This window comes from Leucopleurus acutus (assembly GCF_964270905.1).
Source record: "Leucopleurus acutus genome assembly, chromosome: 12".
In the NCBI taxonomy this organism is placed as follows: domain Eukaryota; kingdom Metazoa; phylum Chordata; class Mammalia; order Artiodactyla; family Delphinidae; genus Leucopleurus; species Leucopleurus acutus.
The window spans coordinates 32,938,454-32,950,601 of NC_139154.1; positions in this window are offsets into that span (position 1 = coordinate 32,938,454).

The window sequence follows — 12,148 nt, forward strand, 5'->3', positions numbered from 1 at the left end:
TTCCCAAGCGAATTGTCTGTCATCTCAAAAGAAGAGACTGATTTGATTCTAGGGCCCATTTGTGAGCTTAGGTCAACCAAAGGGAGCAGCCCCATCCTTGGCTTCACCCAAAGCCCTTTAGAACCCTTTGAAGAATGGAACATTCAGGACCATCTTGGACCTTGTATGGCCACTCCTGGCCTTAGCCAACCTCTAACACTCCTCACGTCTAAACTCATGCCATTGGGGTTAATCTAAAACCTACCATGCATGCATCATTTATTCAACAAAAATTATCAATATTAAGAGCTGTTTATGAGATGTAATAGTCCATAGGACATGATCCCTGCCAGGAACTCGTAATTCTCTCAAGATAAGTAAATGAGCAGATTCAATATGATGCAAGAATTGGAGAGGTATGAAGGTGGGAACAGAAGATGAGGTGCCTCCCCCTGCCTGGAGGAGAGTGGGAGGAACTCAAGGGATGATGGGGGCATTGAGTAGCCTTCAAAGCAAAGGATGTATGCTCAATGGAGGATATGATCTCCCATCATCCTGGGAGGAACTCAAGGGATGATGGGGGCATTGAGTAGCCTTCAAAGCAAAGGATGTATGCTCAATGGAGGATATGATCTCCCATCAATTATCCAGAATAAAATGCCACCTAATAATAGTGTATCTCATTGCACAACTTGCCTTAAAAAAGTAACTACTATTTTTTTCTCTTTTTAAGGTTATTCTCCTATATTCGTTAGGTTAAACTAAATGCTTTTATACATAAATCCAAACATATGTATTGGCTCAGATGCCACAGAAATTCATTTAATAAAAGAAAAGGTTTACAGCCAAATACCTAATAATGTTATTAAATATTAATAGACTATAAGTAAAAGACAGATTGTCAGACTGAATTTACAAAACAATATATGTATGTATAAGTAAAAATATATATAAGTGTATATATAAGTATACATGTATGTATACTACCTACAAGAGACATACTTTAAATATAAGGATACACAAAGTTTAAAAGTAAACAGAAAAATATACAGGATGCAAACACTAATAAAAAGAAAGCTGTTCTGATCATACTAATAACTGCAGAGATAAAGGGGTATATTTCATTAGGATAATAGGATCAGTCCAACAAGAAGCTACAACAAGCTTAAATTTGAATGCATCTAATAATATAACTTCAAAATATATCAATCTTAAAAATTCACAGAACTAAAGGCAACTAAAAAGATAAATCCACAATCTCAGCTGAAGCGTATAACACACCTCTTTAGTACCTAAAAGAATAAGGAGTCATGAATATCAGTAGAGACACTGAAAATTTGAACAATACAAACAACAAATTATCTAATTAAAATACATAGAACCCCACACTCAACAACTGAAAATACACATTCAGGTGCACTTACTTCAAGGCCATTCACTCCTACCACCAAAGCAGGACACGTTCAGGGTCTCTATTGAATGCCCCAGATATGCAAAGAGGAGGGTCTCCTTTGGCTGGTTGGAACTTGAACATCTCCTAGCCCCATGTAACCTTTAGGGATTATTCACCTTACATGTCCCCAGTCCTTCTTGCCTGGAGTCATGGAATTTCATATTTTGTACATTTGGTTTAGTAATCAGCAAAAGAACCAAGGGAAAAACAATGTGGATCCAGGCAGGCTTTCTCTGCATGGCTGCTGCCCCTCTGGTATTGTGTGCCACTAACGCTAGGCACCTCCACCTCTCTGAGCCCTGATCTCTGTCAACACCACTGATCTCTGCTTGGAACCCCTCCTCACACTGGCCTAGGAAGTGTCACTAGGCAGAAATCCAGGGATATTGGTTCACCTTACTTGTTTCCAATTTCTGTAGTCTGTTCTCCAGTGCCTGCAAAGAGTTGTTTCACATATTTGATCCAATTTTCTACCTGTTTATGGTCCCAGTAACTCCATCATGACAGTCTATTTTTTTTTCTAAATTTTTAAAAAAATATTTTACTGGTTATTGATATGTCTGGACTCACTGGACTATCTTGATGGAAGTGTTCTCATCAAATTTCACCCTTCAGGTACCAGTCATCTTTCACATCACTAAGGATATATTTCATCTTTGGGATGGCATATATGGATAAATTCACACACAGGGGCATGAGTCCATGAAGGGTAAGGATCTTAGGATCTTGCAGTGGTTGAATGTAGATCAGCAAAAAGAACTTAAGAGTTCATCATCTACTCCAAGATCTCATTTTTAAAGGTGATGTGGGAACTAACTAGTTGTTCATCAAATCTGTTTTGTCTTCTCGGCACAAAACTAGAATGCATTAACCAGCCTCATGTGCAATTAGGTATAGCCTTGTGTTTGAGTTCTGGCCAAGGAAATATGAACAGATGTGACAACTGCCTATTCAAAAGTACTTCCCACATAATCTTCAACTCTTTTCTCATCCACCTACTCAATGACAAGGAGGACAGGACAGCGTTATAATAGGGAAATATCTTTGATCACTGAAAGATCAGGTGGAAATCCGGTGAGCTGAGCACGGAGATCACTCAGTCTACCTCGACACAAACAGGACCCCTTTACTGTGTTAAGCCACTGGGACTTGGGGGCTTTACCTGTAACAGCAGCTGGTGTTACCTTAACAGATGCTGAAGCAGAAACTGATGCTCAGGAAGAGGAAATGACAGAGTTCATCAGTCCAACATTTTTTCATATGAAAGTCATTTCCATGTTGGTTCTGTAGAAAGGGCCAGGTGCCTTATGGGATATTGAATCATTTCAGTACCTACAATAGTGCCTTTTTAATGTAGCTTTTAGTTTTTTTGTCCAATATAAGCCCCTAGAATATGATGAAGGTAAAAAGCTCCGTTCAGTTTTCCCGGTACTCTAAAATAGTATTGGCAAACAGCAAAGATCTTCATCACATCTGCCCTGAGCAGATCTGGCCCTGCACATGAAAGGGAAAGAGACATTCAACAGAAAATCTGAGAGGGAGTAGATTTGTGACTTCCTTACTATTAGCTATTTGCCAAATAATTTTGTAAAGAAGGGTAAATGATGAGGCTAAGAGAACAATCAAGCATGCCTTCATTTAAAGATTTAACTAACCGTAGAAATAATTGAAAACAGGCCATTGGAATTGCATCCCTCAAACTAAAACACCAAGATAAGAAGTGCCCCAAGGACTCTAACTTTTATCTAATGTCTCTACTTTTGACTACTCTAGGCACAAAGAATATCGACATCTAATATAACAAGTGGTTTTCTTCTCCTTAGCCCCCCGACCACTTCCAGTGTCATGTTCTAGTTGAACACCTTGGCCACGTAATTTAGCCTGAGTGCCAGGTATGAATGTGTTGCCTCCAGCTCCAAATCCACCTCTCACTGACCTGCTTTGTGAGATTCTAAGGTTCGGTGTTCCCGTCGGAGTGTTAGGAGATTGATTGATACCTGCTTCCTCCGTGTCAAAGGATTACTAAAGATCAAATGCAGTTAGTCTTAGAATTCCTTCTGCAGTGAACAAACCACCTCTGCATGAACCACCGCCCTGGCGATGTGGAACAACTTAGTGTCACTCCTTCTATCACAAGAGGGGGATTTTGTCCTGAAAACATGTCAGTGCCTGATGACATACAGTCATATGGAAATAGGAAGCGAGCACGAATTTCTAATCTCTGCAGCCAAATCAGCTGTTTTCGACGCGCTTCTGCTTTTGCACCTGCTCCCCACGCTGTCAGCCATGTGGAAAGTCCACCCGCTGCCCGGTTCCAATGGGAAGAATGAGAGGAAGGAAGGAAGCGCTTCTTCAGGCCCATCTGACAGGTGTGGGCACCCAATGACCGGGGGCGGGGGGGTGGCTTTCCCTCCCTGCCCTTTTATTGAAATGAACTCTCCAGTTCTATCGTGAAGAGGTAAAGCCAACCTTGCAGTGTCACTTCTGGGGTTATTTATACACCCACAGAGCTTAAGGCTTGGGTGTGGCCGTGAGTATGAAGTTCATCAATTGAACTCTGATGAGGCTGGCTGAACACTTCCCCCCAATTAGTTATTTTCACCGCAAAGAAGTGCAGGTGCCTGGCTTCCTGTGCCGAATGACTGGCCAGGTGGGGATGACTCAGTGGCATGTGTCGTGGTGATCTGAAGCAGTCAGAGTGGGCTGGGGTGCTGGGGAAGGTCTCTAACCACAAGCAGATCCCGCTGGGGCCGTGTGTCCCTGGGGCTCCCAGCCCGCCAGTCTCAGGCTCCCCCTTGCAGAGCTGAGACTCACGGACCCCAGAGGAACAACAGGTGTAGGGGAAGGGGTGGTGAAATGGTCTCTATCGTTTTTATAGCAATCCCTTCTCATTTTCTATACTGCAGCCTTCAGTCCATTAAATGTAATTTCCTGGCATCACCCAAGCTTGAAAGGCCAGATCAAAAGTACCGAGTGTCCCAGCTGTGCGGGCCTCGTTCAGGCTGAACATTAACCACAGCCCTTGCAGATGATTCACTCCATTTGAGACCTGGAAGCACCCTGGATGCTTCCTCTCTGTGGGATTGGCTTTATTGTTCTCCCTGCCCTGCAGTTGTGAAAACATTTCCGAAATGCAGTCATCTCCCCTACAACAAAACAAGTCTGCCCCTGCCTAGGTGTCACACCTGTATGGTGCACAAATGAGGAGAGGGCTTTCAGAACTGGAAGAAGAACCCACAGTTCTCAGACCGACAAAAGGCTGCAAATCACTTTTACATGTCATGGATGGAGACCACACAGAAAGGCTTTGAATTCACGTTTGGGGAAATATAATGGCCCAGAGAGCTGAATTCTGTGCTGGTGATCACTTTTCAAGATTGCACTGAAGAAACCTAGAAAGAAGACCCTGAGTGCTGGGAGCACAGTAGGTGATGAGTGAAAAGCAGCAGCGGCTGTAGCAGAGGCAGAAGGAACAGGGTAAGATGCACACTGAACCAAGGACCAAGGGCCATTGAACCAAGGACCCTGAGGGTACCTGCAGCACTGAGCCATGACATTGAGAGGAGATGCACCCCGATGTCCTCTGGCCTCTTCACTGTTCCTGGTGGTGCTGACGACACTCATCATGAAATGTCCTCAAACCTGGAAAATGTGGCAGAGGGAAAGCGCATTGAACCAAGAGCCAGAAGCCTGGCTCCTATTCCGTCTCTTTCCTCTACTGCTCAAGGCATCTCACCTGTTTTGGCGTCAGGTTCCTCATCTGTTAAAATTGGGAATCATAATTCTGACTTCCTACCTCCCAGGGTTTTAGGGAGAAACAAATGAGATTAGGCAAAAAGAAAGAAAGAAAGAAAGAAAGAAAGAAAGAAAGAAAGAAAGAAAGAAAGAAAGAAAGAAAGAAAGAAAGAAAGAAAGAAAGAAAGAAAGAAAGAAAGAAAGAAAGAAAGAAAGAAAGAAAGAAAGAAAGAAAGAAAGAAAGAAAGAAAGAAAGAAAGAAAGAAAGAAAGAAAGAAAGAAAGAAAGAAAGAAAGAAAGAAAGAAAGAAAGAAAGAAAGAAAGAAAGAAAGAAAGAAAGAAAGAAAGAAAGAAAGAAAGAAAGAAAGAAAGAAAGAAAGAAAGAAAGAAAGAAAGAAAGAAAGAAAGAAAGAAAGAAAGAAAGAAAGAAAGAAAGAAAGAAAGAAAGAAAGAAAGAAAGAAAGAAAGAAAGAAAGAAAGGAAGAAAGAAAGGAAGAAAGAAAGGGAAAGAAAAGAAAAGAAAAGAAAAAAGAAAAGAAAAGAAAGAAGAGAAGAAAAAAGCTTCCAGAAAGGTAAAACACTAAGGCAGATAGAAGGGGTTGTTTTTACCAATTAAACAAAATGACCAAAAAGTGAAATGGATCATCTCGGCAAAATCTGAATTAGCTCAAGAATCAGAGCTCTCCCTCCACTAGGTCCTTGGTTCTGGTTTCCCCAGCTTTTTATGCAGAGCCAGCCAGTCCCAGGATATGTGGCTCCAGCAGCAACATGTGCGTCCATTCTCATCCTCATCCTCCCAACGTCTTCTGCCTCCAGGATCCAGGTAACCACATGCTGACTCTTCAGTAACAACTAAGTTTGAACAAAACAAGCCTGCCAAGAAACACCTGCATTTCGATGGTGGTTTCTAGAAACCCATACTGTCTATAGAACCCAAAGGAATGGGATTGTGGTGGTAGAATGACATGCAGTAGGGTTGGTATTTTGGATGGATGAACTGCTCTGCTCCATTCCTATCATTAGCGCCCTACTCCTCCATAAGACAGCCCTGAATATAACCTCATTTCAAGAGAAATGTATGGTTTTGCTGCTGAAACAAAAACTGCCATCATTTGAAACTCCTTCATAAAAAGATTCTTCTGAAAGCAAGGAGTCTGAAGTAAATGGCAAGACCAATGACACCAAAAGAAGAGAAGATACCAGTTTTTTTCAAAACTCAGGAAACCAAAGCTTTGGAATGGTCCAAGTCAAAATTCATTGTTTGATAACGGGAAGACAGGGAGATCTAGTTATTTAACTTTCCTTATTCATGGTGTCCTTAGTGTCTCAGTAATTTTACACAGTGTCCCTGTGCCAAAAGAAATAGTTAATAGTTCCACTTATTAAGTAATTAAGTTATAAGTGTTCATGTCCTGGGAAGTTAGTAGCTGTTTCAAACAATAATACACTAATTGAAAGGAAAAATAACATTTGTTTTTCATTCCAAAATAGCCATTTACTAGTGGGTGTGGGCCCCTGTTGGGCTCTGCACAACTTCTCAATCCTTGGACTCAGAGTGGACATGGCCCACCCTCAAGTCCTGTTTCCTACTGATTTTCATGCCATAGTTGTTTTTATTCTTAGCATGCCATTTTATTCTTTTCATGCCATAATTGTTTTTATTCTGGGGTTTCCCAAACCCCAGCTCTACAAAGGTATGTCATTAAAGGAATGTGGCATGGCCCAACATGGGAACCAAAGTCTCTCAAGCTACTAGTTCACACATTGTCTGATAGATACAGAGCATCACTGTGTTTCCCTAGAAAATTGAAAATTTTAAACACCCTGCAGGGCCCATGTGAGTTCACTTTAACACCCTGGGGTGCTCCAGAGCTTAGAGAGGGAATCACAGGTCTAGTGAAAGATCCCTGGGCTGGGCAGCCTGGAAGGCTTGAGTTCAGGTCCCGATTCAGCCCCCAAAAAGCTGTGCAACCTTAAGGCAAATAGTAAACCTCTCTGAGCTTCCATTCTCTATTTATAAAAGGGAAGTGAGAATCCCTAAAATCACACCTTACTTAGTATTCATTCCTATAAAGAGACAAGCCCAAAGTCATTCACACCCATTTTCAAAAGGCTATAAAGTGTGACTCTCAAATTATGTTCTCGTTCCCAAAATTCAATCCACAGATCTCAGTAAAAACAGAGAAATTGTGCTGTGTCTGCAGGAATTCTGATTCAGATCTGAGATGGGGTCCTGAACGTGTATTTTTTTTTATTAAAGTCCCTCCAGATGATTCTGTCGCCTGGATTAATTTAAGAATCATTTCTACTGACAACACAGCAAAATTGAGAGCCTCGTGCTCCAAAGCCCGAAGTCAGCACAAAATGTTTGAGTATATTAACATCAATCTCATTATTTGCTTTTAATGATACTTCATCACATTCTCTTATCCCTTTTAATTTGGTCACATCATTCAAGTGGGTTTAATTCCCAGTTTGTTGTCAGGACTGCCAAGAGGCCTCGCCCTGTCACCACAGAGCTGAAGTCACCCGGTTGTTGTTGGCACCCAGCCCCCAGCTGTTCCCTTGACAAAAGATAGACATACACTCTTTTTTTTTTTAACATCTTTATTGGAGTATAATTGCTCTACAATAGTGTGTTAGTTCCTGCTTTAAAACAAAGTGAATCAGCTACACGCATACATAAATCCCCTCCCTCTTGCGTCTCCCTCCCACCCTCCCTATGCCACCCCTCTAGGTGATCACAAAGCACCCAGATGATCTCCCTGTGCTATGCAGTTGCTTCCCACTAGCTATCGATTTTACATTTGGTAGTGTATATACGTCCATGCCACTCTGTCACTTCGTCCCAGCTTACACTTCCGCCTCCCCATGTCCTCAAGTCCTTTCTCTACATCTGAGTCTTTATTCCTGTCCTGCCCCTAGTTTCTTCAGGACAATTTTTTTTTCTTTTTTAGATTCCATATATATGTGCTAGCATATGGTATTTGTTTTCCCCTTTCTGACTTACTTCACTCTGTATGAAAGACTCTGTGTCCATCCACCTCACTACAAATAACTCAGTTTCATTTCTTTTTAAGGCTGAGTAATATTCCATTGTACATATGTGCCACATCTTCTTTATCCATGTATCTGTCGACAGACACTTAGGTTGCTTCCATGTCCTGGCTACTGTAAATAGAGCTGCAATAAATATTGTGCTACATGACTCTTTTTGAATTATGGTTTTCTCAGAGTATATGCCCAGTAGTAAAATTGCTGGGTGCTATGGTAGTTCTATTTTTAGTTTTTGAAGGTACCTCCATACTGTTCTCCATAGTGGCTGTATCAATTTACATTCCCACGAACAGTGCAAGAGGGTTCCCTTTTCTCCACACACTCTCCAGCATTTATTGTTTGTAGCTTTTTGATGATGGCCATTCTGACTGGTGTGAGGTGATACCTCACTGCAGTTTTGATTTGCATTTCTCTGATGATTAGTGACGTTCAGCATCCTTTCATGTGTTTGATGGCAATCTGTATATCTTCTTTGGAGAAATGTCTGTTTAGGTCTTCTGCCCATTTTTGGATTGGGTTGTTTGTTTTTTTGATATTGAGCTGCATGAGCTGCTTGTATATTTTGGAGATTAATCCTTTGTCAGTTGCTTCATTTGCAAATATTTTCTGCTATTCTAAGGGTTGCCTTTTCGTCTTGTTATGGTTTCCTCTGCTGTGCAAAAGCTTTTAAGTTTCATTAGGTTCCATTTGTTTATTTTTATTTCCATTTCTCTAAGAGGTGAATCAAAAAGGATCTTGCTGTGATTGTGTCAAAGAGTGTTCTGCCTATGTTTTCCTCTAAGAGTTTTATAGTGTCTGGCCTTACATTTAGGTCCCAAATCCATTTTGAGTTTATTTTTGTGTATGGTGTTAGGGAGTGGTCTCATTTCATTCTTTTACATGTAGATGTCCAGTTTTCCCAGCACCACTTATTGAAGAGGCTGTCTTTTCTCCATTGTATATCCTTGTCTCTTTTGTCATAGATTAGTTGACCATAGGTGTGTGGGTTTCCCTCTGGGCTTTCTATCTTGTTCCATTGATCTATGTTTCTGTTTTTGTGCCAGTACCATATTGTCTTGATTACTGTAGCTTTGTAGTATAGCCTGAAGTCAGAGAGTCTGATTCCTCCAGCTCCATTTTTTTCCCTCAAGACTGCTTTGGCTATTCGGGGCCTTTTGTGTCTCCATACAAATTTTAAGATTTTTTGTTCTAATTCTGTAAAAAATGCAATTGGCAGTTTGATAATGATTGCACTGAATCTGTAGATTGCTTTGGGTAATATAGTCATTTTCACAATATTGATTCTTCCAATCCAAGAACATAGTATATCTCTCCATCTGTTTGTATCATCTTTAATTTTTATCATCAGTGTCTTATAGTTTTGTGCATACAGGTATTTTGTCTCCTTAGGTAGGTTTATTCCTAGGTACTTTATTCTTTTTGTTGCAATGGTAAATGGCAATGTTTCATTAATTTCTCTTTCAGATTTTTCATCATTAGTGTATAGGAATGCAAGAGATTTCTGTGCATTAATTTTGTATCCTGCTACTTTACCAAATTCATTGATTAGCTCTAGTAGTTTTCTGGTAGCATCTTTAGGATTCTCTATGTACAGTATCATGTCATCTGCAAACAGTGACAGTTTTACTTCTTCCTTTCCAATTTTTATTCCTTTTATTTCTTTTTCTTCTCTGATTGCTGTGGCTAAAACTTCCAAATCTATGTTGAATAATAGCAGTGAGAGTGGACAACCTTTTCTTGTTCCTGATCTTAGAGGAAATGGTTTCAGTTTTTCACCATTGAGAACGATGTTGACTGTGGGTTTGTCATATATGGCCTTTATTATGTCGAGGTAAGTTCCCTCTGTGCCTACTTTCTGGAGGATTTTTATCATAAATGGGTGTTGAATTTTGTCAAAAGCTTTCTCTGCATCTATTGAGATGTTCATATCGTTTTTATTTTTCAATTTGTTAATATGGTGTATCACACTGACTTATTTGCATATATTGAAGAATCCTTGCATTCCTGGGATAAACCCCACTTGATCATGGTGTATGATCCTCTTAATGTGCTGTTGGATTCTGTTTGCTAGTATTTTGTTGAGGATTTTTGCATCTATGTTCATCAGTGATATTGTCCTGTAGTTTTCTTTCTTTGTGACATCTTTGTCAGGTTTGGTATCAGGGTGATGGTGACCTCATAGAATGAGTTTGGGAGTGTTCCTCCCTCTGCTATATTTTGGAAGAGTTTGAGAAGGATAGGTGTTAGCTCTTCTCTAAATGTTTGATAGAATTTGCCTGTGAAGCCATCTGGTCCTGGACTTTTGTTTGTTGGAAGATTTTTAATCACAGTCTCAACTTCAGTGCTTGTGATTGGTCTGTTTATATTTTCTATTTGTTCCTGGTTCAGTCTCAGAAAGTTGTGGTTTTCTAAGACTGTGTCCATTTCTTCCAGGTTATCCATTTTATTGGCATTTAGTTGCTTGTAGTAATCTCTCATGATCTTTTGTACTTCTGCGGTGTCAGTTGTTACTTCTCCTTTTTCATTTCTAATTATATTGATTTGAGTCTTCTCCCTTTTTTTCTTGATGAGTCTGGCTAATGGTTTATCAATTTTGTTTATCTTCTCAAAGAACCAGCTTTTAGTTTCATTGATCTTTGCTATCATTTCCTTCATTTCTTTTTCATTTATTTCTGATCTGATCTTTATGATTTCTTTCCTTCGGCTAACTTTGGTGGGGGGGGTTGTTCTTCTTTCTGTAATTGCTTTAGGTGTAAGGTTAGGTTGTTTATTTGAGATGTTTCTTGTTTCTTAAGGTAGGATTGTATTGCTATAAACTTCCCTCTTAGAACTGCTTTTGCTGCATCACATAGGTTTTGGGTCATTGTGTTTTCATTGTCATTTGTCTCTTGATATTTTTTTATTTCCTCTTTGATTTCTTCAGTGATCTCTTGGTTATTTAGTAACATAGTGTTTAGCCTCCATGTGTTGGTGTTTTTTACATTTTTTCCCCTGTAATTGATATCTAGTCTCATAGTGTTGTGGTCGGAAAAGATACTTGATACATTTTCAATTTTCTTAAATTTACCAGTGCTTGATTTGTGACCCAAGATATGATCTATTCTGGAGAATGTTCCATGAGCACTTGAGAAGAATGTGTATTCTGTTGTTTTTGGATGGAATGTCCTATAAATATCAATTAAGTCCATCTTGTTTAATGTATCAATGCTTGTGTTTCCTTATTTATTTTCATTTTGGATGATCTGTCCATTGGTGAAAGTGGGGTTTTAAAGTCCCCCACTATTATTGTGTTACTGTCGATTTCCCCTTTTACGGCTGTTAGCATTTGCCTTATGTATTCAGGTGCTCCAGTGTTGGGTGCATAAATATTTACAATTGTTATATCTTCTTCTTGGATTGATCCCTTGATCATTATGTAGTGTCCTTCTTTGTCACTTGTAATAGTCTTTATTTTAAAGTCTATTTTATCTGATATGAGTATTGCTACTCCAGCTTTCTTTTGATTTCCATTTGCATGGAATATCTTTTTCCATCCCCTCACTTTCAGTCTATATGTGTCCCTAGGTCTGAAGTGGGTCTCTTGTAGACAGTATATATAAGGGTCTTGTTTCTGTATCCATTCAGCCAGTCTATGTCTTTTGGTTGGAGCATTTAATCCATTTACATATAAGATAGTTATTGATATGTATGTTCCTATTACCATTTTCTCAATTGTTTTGGGTTTGTTATTGTAGGTCTTTTCCTTCTCCTGTGATTCCCACTTAGAGAAGTTCCTTTAGCATTTGTTGTAGAACTTGTTTGGTGGTGCTGAATTCTCTTAGCATTTGCTTGTCTGTAAAGCATTTGATTTCTCCATCGAATCTGAATGAGATCCTTGCCAGGTAGAATAATCTTGGTTGTAAGTTCTTCCCTTTCATCACTTTA